We start from the raw sequence: 22115 nt of genomic DNA on the forward strand, positions 1-22115 counted from the left end.
ACCTAGATATTGTAACCACACGAAAAACGGTTAAAAAGTTAGCAATCGATGCATTGTAAATGATACAGCCATTTTTTTTGAAGTGCAATATTTTTTAGGCAAAAATGATCACGTTATTGAATTTATCAGTTGTGTTGCTGACTTGAGGGACTCTTAGTTTCTTTCTTTCTTTATTATTCATTCATTTATTCGTTTATAGAGAAGGGGTCTCGCTCTGTTGCCCAGGCTGGAGTGCAGTGGCTATTCATAGGCACGATCACAGATCATTGCAACCTCAAACTCCTGGGCTCAAGTGATCCTACTGCCTCAGCTTCTCAAGCAGCTAGGATTACAGGCCTGTGCCACTGTGGCCTGCTATTTTTTTTTTTAATCTTTTAGTGATGGGATTTTGTTATGTTGTCCAGGCTGATCTTGAACTTCTGGCCTCAAGCAATCCTCCCACCTCAGCCTCCTGAGTAGCTGGGATTACAGGTGCGAGCCACCACGCTGGCTGAGGGACCCTTAATTTAGAATGACTGTTCTCTTAGAAAAACTCAGATCCTGGCTTACATGCAAAAACTTTACATGCTGTTATGATATACTTTACCACCATACATGTCAAAGTCTGCAACATAATTTTAAAAAGAAAACCTCAGAAATCACTTAGAATGGTAGCAGAATTCTATTATTGTTCTTTGAAAATTACTCATCAATATGGTGTATATGATAAATCTTTATTGACAAGAATATTTGATTGGCTGCTTTATTCCCAGGGGCTGCTGTGTCAGGCGCCTTTCTCAGTGGGATGGGTGCCACCTACTGGATTCACTACTATTCTTTCTAACAATACCAGGATTTCTCTTTCAGGACTCTTTTGGGCACTAATGTTTCCTCCATTCCTGGGGCATTCCCCCCATCCCACTGGTCCCATTTTAACAGAGCATAAACAGAACAGAACTGTCATGGGGCTGTGGCCGGCGGCTTCTGAACTGGATCCCCTTGCATGTGAGCCACACTGGGGACTTGCTTCTAAATGAACAGCATATGACAAAAGTGATGGGATGTCCCTTCTGAGATTAGGGTTACAAAAGACTGTGACTTTTGTGTTGCTCTCACACTGTCTATCTCTGGTGCCTCTTGCTTGATTGCTCTGACGAAGCCACCTGCCATGTTGTCAGCGACCCCATGGAGAGGTCCACTTGGCAAGGAGCCAAGAGCAGCCTTTCTGGCCAACAACCATCGAGAAACGGAGGCTCTTAGAGGAACCAAGGCCCTTAGTCCAACAGGTTGTGAGAAACCAAATCCTGTCAATCACCGCGTGAGTGGATTTGGAGGCAGATCCTTCCCCTGCGAAGCCTTCAGATGAGACTGCAGCTCTGTGAGAGAGACCGATTCCTGCACCATAGAACCCTGAGAAAAATAAATGTGCTGTTTTGAGCCATTACATTTTAGGATAACTTGTTAGGCAGCAGTAGATAACTAATTCAGGGGCCAACACTTGTGATGGATTTTCAAAGGGTTTAGAAGTTTCCCGTTTGAATTTGGCTTAATAAGCCTCAGCTAGCACGCCTGCCTGAATAACCTGTTAGACCTTGTGTTCTTAGGCGAGTACTCCTGGAAGCTTCTGGGGCTACTCAGTCCGTAGTCATGCAAAGAAGATGTCACCAAAGGCAGATCTCTATCATATACCATGTGACTGAGCATTTGAAGGTTAAGTATACTTTCCAGAGTAACATGCAGTATTTATTAATTTTAAATTAATAGTAACACGCATTATTATTATTAATTTTCAGGTGTAAGAATATAACATGAACACATTCTCCTTATGAAAATAAGTACATTATAAACAGAGTCCTCTTTGACAGTAATCCAATCTCGGTCCCTCTCCTCCCCACCCCTTCCCACCCTCTGTTATGAGTTTGGAGTAAATCCTTCCAGCCATAAAAAAAATGAAAAATGAAATAAACATGCATGTGTTTGTTTTTACAAAAATGATACTCTCCTGCCATATCACTCACTTTTTCAATCCTCCTTGTTTTTTCTTTTTCCACTCAACCATCTCATCCAGTTTTAAAATCCCTGTCGGTATGTGTGGCTCTAGTTCATTCTTAGCTATAAAATGAAAACACCACATTTTATTTATCTATTTTCCTACTGACAGCCTTTAGATTGTTTCCAGATTTTCACTATTCTACACAATGCTGCAGTGAACATCTCCTACCTGTCTCTGCCGGAGTGTATTTTTCTAGGGCAGACACCTAAGAGGGCAAGTGCTGGGGAGGGGAAACAGTGCGTACATGCTAAAAAGTCTTAGAGACACTGCCAAACTGCTCACCAAAATGGCTGTGCCAATTTATACTTCCTGCAGTAATGAAAGTGCCTGTTTGCCTTAAGTCTTGCCAAAATGTCATATTTTCCAGTCTGGTAGGTGAAAAACGATTTCTTGTTGTTTCAGTTTGCATTCCCCTGGCTATCCGTGAGGTTGAAAATCTTCTCGTATATGTATTGGCAGGCCCTCTCCCTTTTTACAGGGCTCCTATGAGAGGAGTTTTGTATGTATGTGTGGGGGTGGGAGGCGGGGAGTGGATTGGAGCCTTGGTGCCAACGACTCAGCGTGGGGGTTACAGATCAGTTCTGAGAGCATCAGCTGCCCTTGCCGATGGCACTGGGAGAGCTTGTGAGAAACTGAGATCGCATACAGCCTCTCCCCCTGGGGCAAGGAAGAGCCATTGGTTTTAGTGAGGTCACTAATCTAGAGAGAGCCCCAGGGGCCGTCCAGTACACAAACTGTTTGCCTCTTGACAATACTACTGTGTGAAAGCAAAGACGGGAGGGTTGGGACATTGGCTTGCCTCTGATCAATGCAAAATAAGTTGCTGCTGCACCACGGGGACAGGGCAGAGGGTGGCTGGAACTCCGGTGGGGGGTGCTCCCCTGGGTAAAGGTTAATGGAAAACTTCTGGATGCCTCAATAGGCGGGAGGAACAAGGGCACGGATCCTCAGGAATTAAAGTTTGGGACACCTCACACCAGCAAGGCAAGACAGATTCCGATTGTATGATGAAGGAGAGAAGTCTCATAACTAGTTGCAAACACAGAGACCACTGCTGATCCTCAACTTTTCTTCCTTGCCAAATGTGTATGTTTATATATTTTAATGTATTTCTCATCTCTTTGGCTCCTTTCTTCTCAATGTAGATGAAGATGGGCACTCTTGCTGTTCAGAGCATGGGTTACAAAATCATGATGGAATTAGAAGAGGCACAGGTCTAATCCAAAGATCTTTATCTTGGAGTTGGACGTAGAAACTGAGACTTTGGTGTGTCTCTCTTTGGGAAGTGTGGGTACATTTTACATTGTAAGGGGGGAAAATCACATTTATTTAGGCAGCAGGATTTTTAAAAATGTACATAGGGAATATAGGTCCAAAGAGATGGACTGTTTTGTGGGGGTAGGGGGTACCACCCAACATTCATTCATCCTTCGTGACAGCACGCACGATTACCTCTGGGCAATTCCCTAGGTGTGTACGATCTTGGTGGAATGATAGATAAATCGAGAATCTGGCAGAACTCCCACTACAGAAACTAAAGTGACCCCTGAAGGCACCATCTGCCAGATTCTTCCTCTAATCTCTGCAGTAGAGCCAAGGTGCCTGCATATTGCCTAAAGTATGTGAGGGTGACTCACTCTTCTGGAACTTTTAATCCTTTAATCCTAAACGGAGTGAAGCAAGTCTATTCATTCCAGAGGCAGTGCTGGGAAAGATCATCAGCTACTCCAGCTACAGAGACTCTCTGGAAATCCCTGATTCTGTTTTGTTGCATCGGATGATATACCATAATACATTTAATTCTTCTCTATTGATATCTGGGGCTATCTCAAATACTGCCGCTGAGAACATTCTTGCACTTCTCTTTTGGTGCACATGTTTCCACATTTCTCTTGGGCATGTACCCAGGAGTAAAAGTGCTGGGTTGTAGTTGTAGTAGAGATTACTACATGCATCTTTGATTTATTAAAGTCTAATGTTAATTGGCATTTTTGCCTACTTCCCAGAAAATGCAGGGACCCTAGAACATTCCATTTATACCCTCTCCTGATCTATATGCCATTGTAGTCATGTATATTATGCCTCACGAGACATTATTATTATTGTATGGTACAGTCAGCATTCATTTAGAACTGCCCATATATTTACAATTTCACTCGCCCTTCATTCCTACCTGCAAACACAAACTTCCATCTGGGATCATTTTCTTTATGCCCGAATGCCACCTTTTAGTATTTCCTTCAAGGAAAGTCCACCGGTGATGAATTCCATCAGTCTTTTGCCTGAAAATATTTTAATTTCACCTTCATTTTTGAAGGATATTTCCATTGTATATGTAACTTGGGATATGCAATTATTTTCTCCCAACACTTCGACGATTTCATTTTATTTTCTTCTGACTTATTCTGTTGGGAAATTATTAATAGCTACCAGTTCCACTGCTCCTTTGAAGGCAATTGCCTTTTTGTGTGTCTTCTTTAAAGATTTCTTTCTTTTTCCTGTTTTCAGCAGTTCAACTATGATGTGCCTAGCTGTGTTTTTATTTGTGTTTCTCCTGCTTCAGATTAATAGTGATTCTGAAATACATGGCTCATAAGTTTCATTAGTTTTACAGAATTGCCAGCCATTATCTCCACAAATATTGCTTCTGTCCCATTTTGTCTCTTCTTTCCTTTTGGAATTCTGATTTCCCTTTTGTTAGATCTGGTCATTGTAACCTATGTTTCTTACTCTGCTTTCTGTAGTTTCTTCCTTTTTTTTTTTTTTCCTTCTTTACATTGTCATGGATTTTTTCTCCCCAGCTTATCTTCCAATTCACCAATTATCTCTTTAACTGTGTAGAATATACTGTTAAACCCATCAATGAAATTACTAATTTCAGTTACTGTATTTTTTTGTTCTAGATTCCCATTTGATTCTTTTCGTAATTTCTATTTTTTTTTTGCCAAAATTTAAAATCTTTGCTTTTAATTCTTTGAACAAATTAACTATAGTTATTTTTAAATTGGAATCTAATTTTAAACTTCATTATCTGGCTCTCCTGTGGTTCTGCTTCTATTGTCTAGTTTTCTTCTTTTTTATTTTTCCTTTATTCTTGAAGGATACATTTACTGAGCATAGATTGTTAGGTTGCTTATTTTCTTTCAGCTCATTGAAATTATCTTTACATTTTCTTCTGGTGTCCCTTATTTTTTATTGTGTCAGTCTGTTTCTTCTTTGTAGATAATATATCATTCTTTTATGACTGCTTTTAAAGTTTTACTTTTGAAGTTTTTTTCTGCAATTATAATGTGATGTGTTAGGTATGGATTTCTTTCTTTCTTTAAAAAAAATCCTGCTTTGGATGTACTGGGCTTCTGGAATCTATGGATTAATGAATGTCTTTAATCTCAGTTTGTATAACTTGTAAATATGCCTCTACCTCATTCTTGCTCTCTCTTTTCCTTCTGGAACTTGAACTAAACATATGTTACATTTCTCACATTTCCTATGTAAACTTTTCTTTCATATTTTGTTTTTGTCTGTCTGCTAAATTCTGGATGACATTTCTGAACTATCTTCCAATTGGCCCATTCTTTCTTCATCTCTGAGTTATCTACTGTTAAACCTATCCATTGAATTTTCAATTTTGCTTACTTAGTGTTTTTTATTTCTAGAAGTTCTATTTTGCTCTTTTCCAAGTACTTTGAGTCACCTTTTTTAAAACAAAGTTAACTTTTGAGTTTAGAATAGTTTTAGATTTACAGAAAAGTTGCAAAGATAGTACAGAGAGTTCCTGTATAACCTGCCTGCAATCTAGCCTATTGTTTTAGCATCTTATATTATTAAGGTACATTTGTTGCAACTAATGAACCAAAGTGGATATTATTAACTAAACTCCTTACTTTATTCATATTTAATTAGTTTCTCTCAATGCCTTTTTTTGTTCCAGGATTCCATCCAGCATATCACTTTACACGTAGTCACTTAGCCTCCTCTAGACTGTGAGTTTCTCAGACTTCACTTATTTTTGGTGACCTTGACTGTCTCGAGAAGTACTGGTTATGTATTTTGTAGATTATTCCTCAAATGAAGTTTGTTTGATATTTTTCTCACGGTTAGACTGAGGTTATGGATTCTTAGGAAGAAGACCACATAGGTGACATGCCCTTCTCATCATATTCTATCAGGGGTACATTCTCCCAATGTCAATTGTCACTAATGATGTTAATTAACCTTGATCCCCTGGCTTGCCAGGTTTCCCCACTGTAAAACTACTTTTTTCTCCTTTTTAAGTACTGTACTCTAAGCACAGCTCACATTTAAGGGCTGAGGATTTAAGCTTCACCTCCTTAATGGGGAGTATCTATATAAATTATGTGAAATTCTTCTATATGGGAAATTTGTCTATTCTCCCCCATTTATTTTTTTTCAATTGTTTATATCAGTATAGATTCATGGGTATTTATTTTATATTTCAGGTTATAATTCAATACTATATTTTTAATTTTGTTTCCGTTGTCCATACTGTTCCAGCCTTGGCCATTGGTAGCCCCCTCAGGTTGTCGCCTGCGTCCCTTTGACACAGCCCCATTATTTTGTTTTTTGAGCACTTCCTTACTTTCTGGCACTTGAAGTTGTTCCAGGCTCATCTTGTGTTTTCCTGCCCCAGTCCTAGAATCAACCATTTCTCCAAGGAATCCTGGTTCTTTTATTGGAGAGTGGAATCAGAAACCAAGAACGGTCACTTTTTATGGCTTCTTCTTCTTGCATATATGTATATATTTAATTTTATTTATTTTTTCAGAAGGCATATTCGTGAACGAGCCTATTGCAGATATTTTTGATCATATTTTTTATTACTTTAGGTAAAGTAAACATTTAAAAAATTAGTCTCTGTCTGAAGTATTGGTAAATCTATTTCTACAGTTTGTTGTTTCAACTGGTTCCCACTCACAGTGCCTTGTTCTCCTGTATGTTTGGTTATTTTTTGACTTTATACCGGTCATTATACTTGAAAAATTATTTTGGAGAGTCACTGAAGCTTAAGATGGAGCTACTTTTCTCCAAAAATATTTTGCATTTGCTTTTTCTTCTTGGGGTACGCCCAACCCGGGACTACTTTAGGTCAGCTATACAGTTCTAATATCTTTCAACTGCCCAGTGTGAACCTGAGTTGCGAATTCATGCAAAGGCCAGCTTCGTGGTCACAAGATTGTTTTTTCCCTTTACTTTTTGTTTCCTGCTCCAAATATCGCCAAGCCAGTGTGATCCCACTTAAAATGGGGAAGATCTCCTATTACTTTCTCTGCTTTTGGCAGGCTCTGGCATATTTTTCTTGGTTTTTTTTTTTTGAGACAGGGTCTTTCTCTGTTGCCCAGGCTAGAGTGCAGTGGTGTGACCATAGCTCACTCTAACCTCAAACTCCTGGGCTAAAGTGATCTTCCCACCTTGGCCTTCCAAAGTGCTGGGATTACAAGCGTGCACCACCATGCCCAGCCCCTGGCATTGTTTTATGTCCAAATTTCCTCATTAAGCCATTAAAATTGAGGCACAAATTTTCCTTATTAGCAAATTGCCTCAGGGTAAGGGTGATTTTGTGCCTTTTTTTTTTTTTTACAATATTGCTGCATAAATGTTATTAAATTAAAAAATCATATCTTAAATACTTTTTGTTTCATGTGCACTTCCATTTACTCAAACCACACAGTAATAATTTGTAGCAATTTTGTTGATAATACACAATAAAACATTATTCAAAGTGGCATAACAAATCATTTTTGAGAATTACTTTTATCGTATTTTCTAATAATGTCCACATGATTAGCTCCTGTAACCAGATCATTCCGTGCCTGTTTATCTTTCTGCTGTTCCTTTCCCTTCTGGTCATTAAGATAAAGGGAGTTTAATAACTGTGGGGGATGAATGGCTTCTGTAGGTTTTATTCTTGTTGCAATATCCCAGAAGAGTTTTTGAATTATTGTTGATGAAAGTAATCACTGTTCCATTTTGACCTAATCTCCCCACTCTTCCAACGTGAGGGATGTACTGTTTTTTTCTATATGCTCCTGATTTCTTTTGGAGTTTAGCCTGGTATTTACTTACTTTTTTTTTTTTTTTTTTTTTTTTTTTTTTTTTTTTTTTTTTTTTTTTTTTGAGACAGAGTCTCGCTTTGTTGTCCAGGCTAGAGTGAGTGCCATGGCATCAGCCTAGCTCACAGCAACCTCAAACTCCTGGGCTCAAGCAATCCTTCTGCCTCAGCCTCCCGAGTAGCTGGGACTACAGGCATGAGCCACCATGCCCGGCTAATTTTTTCTATATATATCAGTTGGCCAATTAGTTTCTTTCTATTTATAGTAGAGACGGGGTCTCGCTCTTGCTCAGGCTGGTTTTGAACTCCTGACCTTGAGCAATCCGCCCGCCTCGGCCTCCCAAGAGCTAGGATTACAGGCGTGAGCCACCGCGCCCGGCCTACTTACTTTTTAATTAGCTTTTTAATACTCTTAAGATTTAAAATTCTTATATTCACATATTTAGTTGTTTTCAGTGGGATGATTGGGAAATAATACAGCCCATCTTTCCTAGAAATAGCTTTCCCAATCTAGGGACACTGTCTTTCTTCAGTTCTGGAAAATTCTCAGACATTATCTCCTTGAATATTGCTAATTCCTGATTCTTTCTAATTTCTTTCTCTCTGGAATTTTCATTAAATATATTTTGGTGCCTCTCAATCTATCCCTGTAGCTCTTAATTACTTTCCCCCATTTTCATCTCTTTATCACTGTGCTCTCTCTGAATGACTTCCTCCGCGCTCAGCCTTCTAAACGACAAATTCACTCTGTGCCCATTCTCTTGTTTATTTCTTATGATGGGCACTTGTCAGTGGCAGTTTGTTGTCAGATTCATTCCTCACCCTAGTCTGCCCTGTGCTGTATTGTAAGGAGCTATATGCCCCATGATCCCTTCTGGGTAGGTTTGGCAAATGGGGGGTATTGGTAGAGGACTTGGGGGACAAGGAGTGGGAACTAGAGTATTCCTCTCCTTCTGTCTTAGCTTTGGGCAGGGTCTCTGCAAGAGACTGTGTCTCCTGTGTCCCCATCTCCAGCCAGATAGCTGCCCCTTCCGTGGTCCCAGATCCTGGTGTGGCTCTAGCCCCTATCAGATGGCTCTAACTGCTGGATTCTGGTCACACAGCCTCCTTCTGTTGTCCCTTCAGCCATAGGACTGGTGGCAGCTTCCTGCTGTTTTTGAATCTCACCAGCCCCTCTTGGCTTCTCAGTTCCTCTATCACCGATGTCATAAATTCCTCGTATAAAATTTCCTCTGTTGAAAATGTCTAGAGAGATTTTTCTTTTTCTAACTTGACCCTAACTGATATCCCATCTAAAAATGATTTCAGTGGCTTTTAAGAAATTCCCAAGCGTTTCATCTCTTCTTGATTCATAACCACTTTTGTTTGTTGATTTTAAGTGAATTTCTTTAAAAATCATTTCCAGATTGCGCTATTATTTCTATTTTCTTTTACATGAATCCTCTATATGTTGGGTTTGTTGGCTTCCTTTTACGGTGTTGGATTTCACTGTAGTCTTTGTAATTTTTTTTTTTTTTTTTGAGTGCTCTTCTTACATGGAGGTTTTTTTTTTCTCCCTCTCCCACTCACTTTCCCTGGAAAATGGTTATTTGATCACTTTAGCCCAGTGTCCTGTAGACAAAATTCAGTTGCTCAGGATTCTTGCCCTGTGGATATATCACAGCTCCAAACCAGGAGCTCAGATGAAATGTTTACCTGGTGGCTGTTGTGCAAATACCGGTTTTTTTCTCTCTGTAACAGGCAAGAAGTTTCTGTTTCTAGCTGCACTCCCAAGCAGCTATTAATATTAGTATGTAGGAAATTTTCAAATATAGATGGTGGAGCATGAGCTCAGTACATCAGTTGCCCCACTGCAAGTGGGGGTGTAGTGGTTCCTTATTCTTTGCTTGGAGTTGAAATTCCAGACTTTACTGTTTGTGTCAGGTCCTGGGCTCTGTGGGCCCATGCATTAGGCTCCCACTTACTATTAATAGTCTGGGTTTCCATTAAGTTTCTGGCCCACGATTTTTAAAAATCATGTCCGTGAGCATTTTCTGAAACACTCTGTCATTCTTCCGTCTTTAAAACAGAGTGAGGAAAGCTTACCATATATACACCCTGAGTCAACACAACACTTAACCACAATATTGCCTAAAGTCTTGCTGCTTAAAGTGTGGTCTGTGGAGTTTGTTTTAAATGTAGAATCTTGGGTCCATCTGAGATCTACTGAATCAGAAGTTGCTCTTTAACAAAAATCCCCAGATGATTTGTTTACATATTAAAGTTTGAGGAATAGTCGTCTAAGGGTCAGTTAGTTTCTGTATAACCAACCTGAACTAAATAAGAACCTCAGAAAGCATTTATTTCCCTTCTTCCCTCTCCTGGCTTTCCCATGTTGGTATATCCTGAATTTTAGTACAGTTTAGTATTAAAGAATGTGATTTTTATAAACAATAATTTAGATTTACCACATATGTTATTGATTTCTTTGCTCTCCATTGCTTCCTGCACCCTACTACTTCTTTTAGTTTCATTTTTCTCGTGTTGAAGTGCTCTCGGAGCATCTGGTATGACAAGATTTCTGAGTCTAGTAATCTGAAAATATCTTTATTTTGCCTTCATGCTAAAAGGACGATATTAAAGAATATAGAATTTGAAATTCAAAGATATTTTCCCTCAGCACTTTGCAGCTATTAAAACTCTATTATCTTCTTTGCATACATAAAAACAAAAGCAAAAAAGAAAGCTTTTTATTATGAAAATTTTAAATTTCAAAAAAGTAGAGAGAATAATATGATGAACCCGCAAGTTCCCCTCACTTGACTTCAGCAATTATCAGTATTTTTGCAATTTGCTGATGGGAAATCTCATGTCAATCTCATTCTCATTTTTTTCAGGTCTTATTTGTTCTGGTAACTTTTAGGTCACTCTTCATCCTTCTTGTTTTGAAAATTTACCACAGTGTCTAGATGTGGGATTTTTAAAAAATCCTGTTTAGCATTCAGAGGTCTCTCTTAATCTAAGGATTTGTGTTTTAGTTAGGTTCTGAGAATTTGTTGACTATTTTTTCAAATATTGCTTCAATTATCTCCTTCTGGAAATCCTTTTAGAGACATCTTGTAACTACTGAATCTGTCCTTCGTGCATCGTTACAATTTTTTTTCATTCTTTTCATCCTTTATCTCTGTGCTGTGTTCTGGGAAAATTTCTCAATGTAACCTTTCATCTTCCTAATTTATCTTTCAGCTGCGTATAGTCTGCTATTCACTGATACAGTCCTAAGCTTTTAATATTTTGTGGTTACAATGCTTGATTGTGTATATCTCTCTTCCAGGAAAATTCTCCTGGGTGTGTCTAAGCAGAGATGTTTTTCCAGTGGGCCTAATTGGCAGAGAGGTTGGTCACCGCCGCTTTTGTGGTGTGGCGTGAGCTGGGCCTTCCGGTGGTGAGGGCTGCCATTTTCCTTAGGTGAGGATCTTAGTTTAACTAACAGAACCCACTAGCTACGTTAAACAGAAAAGGAATTTTATTTCTACTTTTTACTGAGGAATGGAACAAAGTACTTAAAGGGCACTAATACGTTATATACCTTGATTAACTTTTACATATGTAATCACCATCCAGATAAAAATATAGATTATCCCCAGGCTTCCAGAAGTTCTTTTTGCTTCTTCCCAGTCGGTATTCATCCCCTCCCCTCACTACAAGTAACCATTTCCTCTTATTTCTATCATCATTGATTAGTTTTCCTGTTTTGGAACATGATATACATGGAATTAAACCATATGTATGTGTCTGAATTCCTTTGCTGAACTTAAGATCTATGAGATTCATCCTTGTTGTTGTGTATATAAGTTGCCCTTTTATGTTGCAGTGTGTCATTCTATTGGATGAATAGACCACAATTTATACATTCATTCTCCTGTTGATAGACATTTGGTTCTTTTTCAGTTTTTAATTATGCTGAATTAAACTTTTATGAACATTCTCAGTCATGTCTTTTGGTGTACATACGCATTCTTTTCCCTTGAGTACAAACCTAGGAAAGAGATGGTTGGGTCATAGAATGGGCATGTGTTTAGCTTTAGTAGATACAAACAATTTTTCCGAAGTGGTTGTACCCATTTACATTCTCATCAACAATGTATGAGAGTTCCAGTTGTTCCACATCCTTGCCAATACCTACTATTATAAGTCTTTTTATTTTTAGCCATTCTGGGGATTTGTAGTGGTGTCTTGTGGTTTTAATTTGCATTTCCATGATGAGTAGTGATGTTCATCACCGTGACAGATTAGTTTTTCCAAAGAAAGTCTCAATAACATCTCCCATCTCACATGATCTTACGATGTAACTATGACACTCATTCCATGGAGAGGTGGAGTCTGTGTCCCCTCCCCTTGAATCTTGTGACTATGGTGGAAGTGGTTACAGTGACTTCTGAGGCTAGGTCATAGAAGGCATTACCCAGTTTTTTTTTTTCTTTTCTTTTCTTTTTTTTTTTTTTTTTTGAGACATAGTCTCACTCTGTCACCTGGGCTGGAGTGCCATGGCATCAGCTTAGCTTACAGCAACCTCAAACTCCTGGGCCCAAGCCATCTACTGCCTCGGCTTCCCAAGTAGCTGGGACTACAGGCATGTGACACCACACTTGGCTAATTTTTTCTATTTTTAGTAGAAACGGGGTCTCACGCTTGCTCAGGGCTCAGGATGGTCTCGAACTCCTGACCTCAAGAGATTCTCCTGCCTCGGCCTCCCAGAATGCTAGGATTACAGGTGTGAGCCATCACACCTGGCCGTTACTCAGTTTTTTGAGACACATTCTTGGAGCCCTGAGCTTCCATATAAGTAGTTAAACTTGAGCTGACCATGCTGTGAAAAAGCCCAAACAAGCTTATACAAAGAGACCATCTGGAGAGGCCCTGAGACTACATGAGAAGAGAGAGATTCCCAGCCATCCTCCAGCTGCTCCAGTCCCCCACTGTTCCACTCTAACCACCATTTAACTGCAACTGCATGAATCACCCTAAACCAATACCTTCCAGCCAAGACATTCCTCAATACTTGATTGTTGTTTTAAGCCAGAAGTTCTCAATAGAGGGAGATTTTGCCCCCAGGGACATTGGCAATGCCTGGAGACACTATATTTAGTTGTCATAACTTGGGAGGGGGTGGTACCTGCATCTAGTGGGTAGAGACTAGGGAGGCTACTGGACACAGGACAGCGCCACATAACAAAGAATCACTGGTCCCAAATGTCAATTGTGCTGAGTCTGAGAAGTCCTACTTTAAGCCACATAATCCCCCAGGTTTTTTTTTTTTTTTTTTGAGACAGAGCCTCACTCTGTTGCCTGGGCTAGAGTGCCATGGCGTCAGCCTAGCTCACAGCAACCTCAAACTCCTGGGCTCAAGCGATCCTCCTGCCTCAGCCTCCCGAGTAGCTGGGACTACAGGCATGCGCCACCATGCCCGGCTAATTTTTTCTATATATTTTTAGATGCCCAGCTATTTTCTTTCTATTTTTTAGTAGAGATGGGGGTCTGGCTCTTGTTCAGGCTGGTCTCAAATTCCTGAGCTCAAACGATTCACCCACCTTGAACTCCCAGAATAGTAGGATTACAGGAGTGAGCCATCGCACCTGGCCGATCCCCTAAGTTTCAGGGTGATTTGTTATACAGCAAGAGTAGTGGAACAAGTATGCTGGCAGAAGAGTTTATTAAAGAAAATTAGATGGTTCAGAGATCTCTGAGCTGGCCAGAGTATTGGGCTTAAAGGCTACTCAGCCAGGAGTAATGCTCAAACTGCACCATCAGGTGTTCAGTGAGGACCAGAGGACATGGACCCGCAACTTGCACCCGTGATGCTGAGAACTGGATTCCACGACCTCTGAATGCTGGATCCCAATGCCACTGTCACCAGAAAGTGGGTTCCACGTGCTTCCTGCTTCTTCACATTGCTCACTTTTGAACCAGTCTGACTTTGGGATGTCTGATGGATGAGCCCTAGGTCCTGTGTGATACTATCTGCAAGGGAAACTGAGAAAGGAAGTTTTCTGGCTTCTACCAAGGAGGCAGGACTAACAAAGGAAGGGCATTCCAGAGATGCTGGGAAGCTGGGAAACTTGACAAAATTCCCTGGCGATATGTTGTTATAAGCTTGTTATAAACATAATTTATGACAGATGCAGAATAACACATGATGACTTTACCACAATTTACCAATACTTTCATTAACACATTTGGATTATTTATAGTTTTTAAAAAACTTCTTTTTTTTTTTTTTTTTGAGACAGAGTCTCGCTTTGTTGCCCAGGCTAGAGTGAGTGCCATGGCGTCAGCCTAGCTCACAGCAACCTCAAACTCCTGGGCTCAAGCAATCCTCCTGCCTCAGCCTCCCGAGTAGCTGGGACTACAGGCATGCGCCACCATGCCCGGCTAATTTTTTCTATATATATTAGTGGGCCAATTAATTTCTTTCTATTTATAGTAGAGACGGGGTCTCGCTCTTGCTCAGGCTGGCTTCGAACTCCTGACCTTGAGCAATCCACCTGTCTTGGCCTCCCAGAGTGCTAGGATTACAGGCATGAGCCACTGCGCCCAGCCTAAAACTTTTTTTTCTTTTAATTGAGACAGAGTCTCACTCTGTAGTCCAGGCTGAAGTGCAGTGGCATGACCATAGCTTACTGCAACCTTGAACTCCTGGGCTCAAGTGATCCTCCTGCCTCAGCCTCCTGAGTAGCTGGGACTACAGGCATGTGCAACCATGCCTGGCTAATTTTTCTATTTTTAGTAGAGATGGGGTTTCGCTCTTGCTCAGGCTGGTCTCGAACTCCTGACCTCAAGCAATCCTCCTGCCTCGGCCTCCCAGAGTGCTAGGATTACAGGCCAGAGCCACCGCGCCTGGCCAGTGTTTTAAAAAACTTATTTGAAATAATGCTGTGATGTTATTATACCCTTTGGGCTAGACATTTTATTTTAAAGATTATAATCCTAAAAAAATAACTACCCCTTCTCCTGGTCTATAGTACAATGTTACTTACTGCTTTATTGGTTATAACTACTGAAAACTGGAAATAGTTCAAGCATATATTAATAAAACTAGGAACAAGTGACTAATTTGTGATACGATAACAAACTTCTAAGATTTCCTGGGATGGCATTAATTCCAAATATGAGGTCATGTTGTCTTCATCTGCTTATGCTTGGTCAGATCATGTATCCAGTTTACCTTTAAAAATATGGTCACTATGACTACATAATATTATTATGATAGAATATAATAAAAATAATGAGTATATATTTTATTAGGCTAATATATGGAAAGTGGGTACAAAATGCTTTATGAAAGTCTAAATATACTAATTACAACCATGTAAAATTAGTGTTTGCATAACGCAAAGGGTCATAAGAAGGTTTCTTTTTGCTTTTGGTTTATAAAGTTGTTTAATACAGAAAAATAAAAGGAGATGCCTTTTTATTTTTTAAGGTTTCTATTAACCTTGCAGCATCTGAAGAGCTTGCCCAATAGGTGGCAGTACTGGATAAGAGCAGACAGAAACTTTTCCTGGCTGCCTTTAAGCAGTGTTTCTCAAACCCTGGTGTATATCATGATGATCTTGTGAAAATACAGCTTGCTGGCCCCATCCTTAGCGTCTCTGATTTAGTAGGTGTCTTGGTTCATTAGTGCTGCTGTAACAAAATCCCTGAGACTGGGTAATTTATAAAGAACAGAAATTTATTTCTCACAGTTCTGGAGGCTGGGAAGTCCAAGATCAAGGCACCGACAGGTTTCAGTGTCTAGTGAGGGCTTGCTCTACCGATGACATCTTTTCCTGCTAGCATCTTCACAAGGCATAAGGCAGAAGGGCAAAAAACGGCATATAAACTAGTTTCCTCCCTCCAGCTTTTTTATAAGGCACTAATCCGTTCATGAGGGCAGAGCCCTTGCAGCATAATCACCTCTTAAAGGCCCCACCTCTTAATACCACCATGATGGGGATTAAGTTTCAACATGAATTTTATTTATTTATTTATTTATTTTATTTTATTTTTTTGAGACAGAGTCTCACCCTGTTGCCCTGGCTAGAGTGCCATGGCATCAGCCTAGCTCACAGCAACCTCAAATTCTTGGGCTTAAGCCATCCTTCTGCCTCAGCCTCCCAAGTAGCTGGGACTACAGGCATATGCCACCATGCCCAGTTAATATATGTGTGTGTGTGTATGTGTGTGTGTGTGTGTATTTGAATTGTCCAGCTAATTTCTTTCTATTTTTTTTTTTTTTAGTAGAGACGGGGTCTCACTCTTGCTCAGGCTGGTCTCGAACTCCTGAGCTCAAACGATTCTCCTGCCTCAGCCTCCCAGAGTGTTAGGATTACAGGCGTGAGCCACCGCACCCAGTGTCAACATGAATTTTAGAGGAGACACCTTCAAGCCATAGCAGTGGGTTTTAAATGGAGCCCGAGAATCTGCATTTCTAACAACTTCCCAGATGAAACTGACATTGCCGGTCGGGGATCACACTTGAGCACCACAGCCTTCTCACACAAGGAGCTCCTTGACATGCAGGTCATTCTTCTCTCCTTCCTCATAGCATTCCCCTGGCCCACCCCACTGCCATGTTCACCCTGTGTTAATAGGGCAGCTGCGCTAGCCACTCTGAGGTGCAGGGCCCTGCAAACAAATGTTTCCTCCCTGCTTCCTTGACCCGCTGCATCCTATCTTCCATTTGAAGGGAGCAAATGGGCAGGATGGAGAGAATGTTCTTCATCTATTGCTTCCTGGAGGCACCGGCGGACCTCACAATGGAGTCCAACTCTGGCCAGCACAGCGAATTACTGGTATTCCTAGTCCTTACCAGGTATACTTTTGGTCCACTCTCGGGTACCTGCTGTCTTGCTGCAGGCATCTTGGCATCCTTTTTGCTCTCCCCCTTCTGTGAACACATATCTTACCGTGAACTTCAGCCTTCGGCTTAGCTCACTCCTGGGCTTTGTATGTGTTGTGATCTAACTGTGCAATAAAGAGCTTGCCCTCAATTTGTAGAAATTCAGGCAAAAACATTCACTGGATATGTTTTAACTGTCTCCTCAAACTGTCAACCTCTCCTCCCCGTATTCTTCACACTCTCAGCTGAGCTTGACCTTGCTTCCTACTCCACTAAGAAAATGGAAACAATCAGAACACCCACAAGTTCCCAGCATAGCAACTACCTTCCCACCTGCACTGCACCCATGTCCTCTGCTTCCTCTCCAGTGATATTAATGACTTGTTTATGCTCCTGGCCAACAACAATCTTCCCACCTGTGTGCCAGATTCCATCCCCTCTCAAGAACATGGCTGTGGCAATTCTCCCCTCTCTAATGCATTACCGATTTTCTCCTATGTACTGGACTATTCCCATTGGCACACACATGAGCTGTTATTTCTTCTATATTAAATAATTGTAAGAGCTGCTTCTCTTTACTGTCTCTAATTTCTCTGCTTCTGTTCTCCCATGCACCCACCCAATCAGATTTTGTCCCCATCTCTCTACTGAAATTGTCCTAGTAGCAAAAGACCCCCACATTGCTAAAGTCTAGTGGTTACTTCTCAGTCCTCAGTGGCAGCATTTGACACGTTGATCACTTTCTCCTTGAAATACTTTGTTCCTTGGCTTCCACAATTCCCCACTCACCTCTTTTGTCTTTTATTTATGTATTTAATTATTTTTTTTAGATACAGGGTCTCACTATGTCACCCAGGCTGGAGAGCAATGGCTATTCACAGGCGAGATTGCAGCTCAGTGCAGCTTCAAAGTCCCGGGCTCAAGTGATCCTCCTGCTTCAGCCTCCCTAGTAGCTGAGACTACAGGTGTGAGCCACCATGCCTGACTGTCTTCTATTTTTGATTACTCTTTCTAGTCCCATTCACTGGTTCCTCCTCACTTTCTCAAATTGCAAGTGTTGAAGTGCTCCAAGTTTTAACACTTAAATTTCTTTTGTATCCACTTTCACTTCCTAGGTGATCTCATTTAATGTCTCAGGGCTTTCAATGTCATTTATATGTTGACAACTCCCTAATTTATATATCTCCAGCCTCAACCTTTCTCCCTCCAAATCTGTGCATCCAACTGCCTACTTAACATCTCCACGTGGATATGTGTTAGGCACCTCAATTACCTGTCCCAAGCAGAGTCTTTGATATGTACCCTCTGCCACTCCAAGCTGTTCCCCCTCAGTTAATGGCAACTCCACTGGTTTAGGACAAAAACCTTGGTGTCACCTTGATTCCTTTCTTTCTCTCATAACCCATATCCAGTGTCAGCGAATCTTGGCTACATCTTCAAACTATTGAACAGAATTCAACTACTTCCCTTGACCTTTCTTCCTGCCCTTGACTGCTACCAAGACCCAAGCCACCATCATCTATCACCTGGATTATTTAAATAGCTTCCCAAATGGTCTCTTTGTTTCTGTCCTTGTCCTCCTGAAGGCTGTGTTCAACATAGTGGCCAATACTATTCTTAAAACGTAAGTCAGATTGTGTTATTCCTTTGTTCAAACGCTCCCCTCCATGTTACGCACATTAACAGCCAAGTCCTTATTAAGACCTACAAGATCCCACGTGGTCTGCCCCCTGGACTTCTGATCTGTTCTCCATTCCTCCCCCGTTACTCTCTCTATTCCAACGATATGTCTGGCACACGTCTACGTTGAGGCCTTTGCACTTGCTTCTCACTCTACCTGGATTTCTGTTTCCCAGATACTTATTTTCAGATTTTCTTTTCTCAAAAGTCACCTTCTCAGTAGACCTTGAGCAAAGCGGAATGTGGGTGGGCCTCATTCAATCAGTTGAAGGCATGAGAAAAAAAGACTGAAGTCCCCCCAGGAAGAAGGCATTCTGCCTCCACATTGCCTTTGAACTTGAGCTGAAAACATCAACCCTTCCCAAGGTCTCCAGCCTCCTGGCCTGCAGATTTCAATCTTTCCCTCTCTCTCTTTCTCATTCATTCTCTCTCTCTCTCTCTCTCTGTCTCTGTCTCTCTCTCTCCCTCTTTCTTTGTCCTGTTGTTTCTGTTTCTCTGGAGAACATGACTAATGCAGATTTTGGTTCTATGGTCAACTTATCTAGAATTTCAATATCCATCCTCTGACATTTCATGTCCCTGTCCTTGCTTTATTTTTTCATCTTAGCACATCACTATCTAAAATACTATTTATCTTACTCATTTATCTTGTTTATTGTCTGTAAATAACTCAAATGTAAGCTTCTAGGAAATGTACCCATTTCAGGATTCTGGAATATCAAGAGTATATAACGAAAATAGTAGTTACATTTTATCATATGTCTACCACATAGTAGGTGCTAAATAAATATGTGTTAAACAAACAAATGAATAAATGAATAAATCCATGTATGAATGATTGATTGATTGAATGACTGGATGAATGACGGCAAAGTGGCCCCTGAAATGACACCCACCCAAGCCTACAAAGTTCTCAACAGTTTGAACCAGGAATGAGAAGATTCCCAATACCATTGCAGGACTAAGATGACTTGCTACCACTGAGTGAAACATGACACGACTTGTTGTGCCTTTAACAGCTCAATGGAGTCACCAAGTATTCCCTTTTTAAAGAGGAAGGAAAATAGTTCCAGAAAAACAACTGTTAAACCCTTATTTCCTCTTCTTGGGGGTGATTTTTAGAATCAACTATTTATATACTTTCAACTCAACTGAGGGGGGAGAGAAAAGCCCACAGTGTTTGTGGACTGGAGACCACATTTCCGCAGGCAGTTGTAATCCTAAACTTGTAATCAAAGCAGGTTCTTATCTAGCTCACATCTATGGCCCCAGCACTGTCCGAAGCATGGTTACTCACCATTCCCATGGCAACCGAGGTGATAAGAACTATTATTGTCTTCATCATCCTCCCTCCCTCGAGGGAGACTCGAGGATTATAACTTGCCTGCACTCACTTAGCCAATACAGCCTTGAACCAAGGCAGCCCCCAAGCCCCTGCTCTTGACCAGAGAAAGGGAGATGGGGAGAAGGCGTCAACTGTATATCACTGGGTGAGAAAATAGGTCCATCAGAGTCAGAGTCAGGATGGGCAGAGGGCCTGAGAAGTTTATTTATTTATTTATTTATTTTTGGCATGAGGAGTTGACTACACAATAGGACATTTGCCAATCAGGCCGTTAAATATTTGCTGAGCACGCATTATGTGCTTGAAAGGAAAGAATGAGCATTTATTCGAAGTGTTTTACTGGCCTATGACACCGTTGAGAATCGAAGGCAAGTGAAACAAGGCCCTGACCTCAAGGAGCTTCCACTCTTGTCAGGAAGACGCAACCTACACCAACCACCCTGACAATTCAAGACAGTGGTAATATTGGAGACGTCTCAATGAACCAAGCGTAGCATCCACATCTATGTGACGTGGTGAGCTCAGAAGCGATTGGTGTGGGATGTGGAGGTGGCAGGGGTTGGTCAGGAACAGCTGGAGAGCCCAGCTGTGTGGAGGTAGGGTTTCTTTTAGCAAGAAAAGCAGCTGTGGCCAAGCTGAAGTTGTTTGGGAATAGAGCCCTGGACTGTTAGCATTCCTTCCAAGGCTGGCGTCAGGGAGAATTCTGAAATTTTCTTGGAGGCCCACACATCCCTGCCTTTTTCCCTTTTCTTCGTGTCAGATGTGCTGATGTTATAATAAGGTTTGAGGGAGGTACATCTGACACAATAGAGTGAAAACCCAATCGTCACGATTATGAACCACAAAAGAATCTCTCCCACTTGTTTTGACAGGCATCATGGCATAATAGGAAGCCATTGGACTAAGATGAAAATATCTGACTGCTAGCCAGAGCTTCGCCACTTATTTCTTTTTTTTTTTTTTTTTTTTTATCCCAACAATGCCATTGGTAGCCATTTATTAAGTGATTTGGAGCCATTCATTTGGCTTCCCCAAGCCTCGATTTCTTCATCTGCTAAATAGGCAGGATAATTTCAACCCATATACCTATCTCACAAGACTTTTGTGAGGACCACATGAGACGATGCTTGTGAAAACACTTCATAAATTCAAAGGTCTGTATAGCTTTCTTGGCTTATTATTTTCATCGTAACCAGCATGAAATTTTTCACAAACATAGGGGTGTAAGCAGGTCATATCTCTTTCAATTTTCCAAGTTCAATTAAGGTGGCTTCAGGCCCACACATGCCAGGTGGACAGGAAATCCAACATTAACCTCTCAGGCTCCTCCTGACACCGTGGGCCTTACACAGTCCCAGTGGAAGATCCCAGTTGATCGCCGCCTGGTGCTGGCATTGCTACACTTGGTCCTTGCTGCCTCCCAGTGTCACAAAGAACACTGATGTCCCCTAGCTGCTGACCATGTCTGCTTCCTGGCTCAGAGCCGTCACTGTATGACAATGTTCTTGCTGTCCCTCTGTTGTCAGGCTGGGAGGGAGTATCTAACAATTCTGGATCAATATCTCTGTCTTTTGCAGTCTTCTTCCACCTAACTTCCTATTATTTTCAGTGAAACTGGATGACAAAATGTGTCAGAATTATGTATAAATAAAGCATTGGTAAATATTTAGCTCAATAAATCTTTGTTAGGTAAATGAGTGAATAAATGAATGGTGTCTTCGATGATTTTTCAGGATCCCTTCTTTCAGGGACCAAAATGCAGGAATGTCTGACAGTAATTTCAGTGGTTCTGAAGCCTTTTTTTTTTTTTTTTTGAGACAGAGTCTCACTTTGTTGCCCAGGCTAGAGTGAGTGCCATGGCGTCAGCCTAGCTCACAGCAACCTCAAACTCCTGGGCTCAAGCAATCCTTCTGCCTCAGCCTCCCAAGTAGCTGGGACTACAGGCATGCGCCACTATGCCCGGCTAATTTTTTGTATATATATTAGTTGGCCAATTAATTTCTTTCTATTTATAGTAGAGACGGGGTCTCGCTCTTGCTCAGGCTGGTTTCGAACTCCTGACCTCGAGCAATCCGCCCGCCTCAGCCTCCCAGAGAGCTAGGATTACAGGCGTGAGCCACCGCGCCCG

At 41.1% G+C, this 22115-nt stretch overlaps 1 pseudogene; it reads right to left on the minus strand.

Moving 5' to 3' along the window:
- Positions 1–20741: 20741 nt before the first annotated feature.
- Positions 20742–20838, minus strand: LOC142866154 (uncharacterized; annotated as a pseudogene).
- Positions 20839–22115: the final 1277 nt, after the last annotated feature.

The sequence above is a fragment of the Microcebus murinus genome, chromosome X (assembly GCF_040939455.1).
Source record: "Microcebus murinus isolate Inina chromosome X, M.murinus_Inina_mat1.0, whole genome shotgun sequence".
NCBI classification, from domain to species: domain Eukaryota; kingdom Metazoa; phylum Chordata; class Mammalia; order Primates; family Cheirogaleidae; genus Microcebus; species Microcebus murinus.